Genomic DNA, 2,200 nt, shown 5'->3' on the forward strand with positions numbered 1-2,200 from the left:
TCCTGCAGCTCCCCCGGTGCCAAACGGGGCGGGTGCTGCTCGGCCCCGGCGCGCTGAGGGGGCTCCGTGAGGCACCTGCTCCCCCGCCCCGGTTTCTTGGAGGGTTTGACCGCGCGCCTAACGGTGCCCCTGCGCCCTCAGGGCGATAATGCCTGAGGCGGTGTTTGTTCTGGTGGCGTGTCGGCACTCGTAGCCCCCGATGCTTTAAACAGCTCACATCTGCCTTATCTGCCTCCTCTGCTGTTCCCAGCAGCGGTGGATGAGTTAACAGACAGCTGGAGGAGCTGCTCCTCCTGGTCCCCAAACGTGCAGCCTCGCTTCTTTATTACTGACGCACATCCCTCCATCACCATCGAGGACATTCTGTTCCCTTCATGATCCCGTGATCACTTCCAAGAGTAAGTTCTGGACATCAAGGACTTCACATTTAACACTTTATTAAATTACTATTATTATATTATTTTATATATTAGCACTTACTAATACATAAATATCTACAGCAATATATATATATTAGCCCTTGAACCTATTATATTAGAACCTACCAGGCTGTCAAGTCTACATAAAGCCAAGCTCCCCTGCTCAGTAGAACAGAGCAGGAAGCCGAGGTAAGTAAGGATAAAAGGGCCAGAAGTGAATCACAAAATCATTAAGGTTGAAAAAGACCTCGAAGACCATCTGGTCCAACTGTCCCCCCACTACCAATGTCACCCACTAAAAGAGAAGCCATGCCCAGTACTTACCGTGGCACCAGTCTAGGTAACTTTTAGAAATCCAGAAGACCAAAGTGGGGCTACAGCCTAGGCCGTGCTGCTTCAAATGTAAGGCCAAAAGCAGTTCTCAGTGAAGGACCGTGTTCCCAGGCTGCTGCCTCTGCAGCTGGAGCTTTTGCCATAGGGAAACTGGAAAAGCTGTTTAAAATCATTTAAAACAGACCAAAAAATTCAGACATTGGGGTATAAAAACAAATCTTTACTGGCCTTTTTACTACCCTAGTCATTGGATGAATTTATGGATTTTATGTAATAGTGCACTCCTTATTGAGGAAAATTGATACTAGTCATTCTTGCTATCTATGTTGAAGCCAGAGTATTGAGTAAAACTTTAACAGTTGTTTTTTTTGTTTCATTTTTCCCTGTAAACACATATTCTTTGTGTGGACTGATAAAGTGGCATTTGTAATTTAAGAAGTGAACATAACCCAAACACCTTTTTAGTGAGATCACACCGGATATGATTTCACGTCACATGCAAACCGTCCCTAGGGAGCCATGATGTAGAATTCTTTCGATGTTTATGTGTGTCACTAGGCATTATGAGGGAAACCTGGGGACTGTTCCCAGTTGCTCTGCATCGTGCTTGTGATGTGATTTGCAGAAGAAAGGTATTTTATTTAGAGCTGTACTAATTGGTACATGTACCACACCGTCTTCAGGATTTTTTATTATTGTAAGCCACTGGGCTTTGACTCAGGAAAATGATGAAGCTGTAGCTTTTATGGAGTGATAATGGACTAATATGGACGGATAGTAGAGTTAATACTATATAAATTTTGGATAAATTTGAATGCATTGCAGTTTCAGATACAAGATAGTTCCTTTCCTAGACTTACTCCAGCTGCCTTCTTTCTCACCAGCAGGTGTCTAGCTAACATACCAATTTAAAAACTGAAGCAGGGTAAATCTCTCTGACTGCAGTCAACAGCTTGCTTCAATGGCCAGTTACATCTTTAGCTCCTCTAGATGTCACCCTGCCATACCTGACCAGTGGGATGGGATGGATGGAGTCTGAGATGGTATTAGAAAAGTTCAGAAAGACTTGGAGAATCAGTAAGGAATGGTGACAAGCCATCAAATGGCTGCATCAGAATTTAAAAAGTTAAGAGCCGAGGATCTCAGTTCTTATGTACAACACACCTTCAGAAAAACAGCAGTCAGCCTCTATAGCAGTGAGGAGCAGGCTACGCTGAATAGGAGAAACTTACTACATTCTGTAAAATGCTAAGTTTAATACATTAGCAAAATGAAGAGCATAAAAGTATGCAATGTGATGCTGTGGATTTAAAAAGAAATGAGTTACCGCAGAAGATCATAAAGCTTACTGTAAAGCAGTTGTTCACCACGAGGTGTTTTGAGGACAAAACATAAAATAGCCCTCTCAATACCTTTCATCCTCATCTTTTAGGTGCTTTTGTTAACTC

Source organism: Aythya marila (assembly GCF_965140915.1).
Source record: "Aythya marila genome assembly, chromosome: 13".
NCBI lineage: Eukaryota > Metazoa > Chordata > Aves > Anseriformes > Anatidae > Aythya > Aythya marila.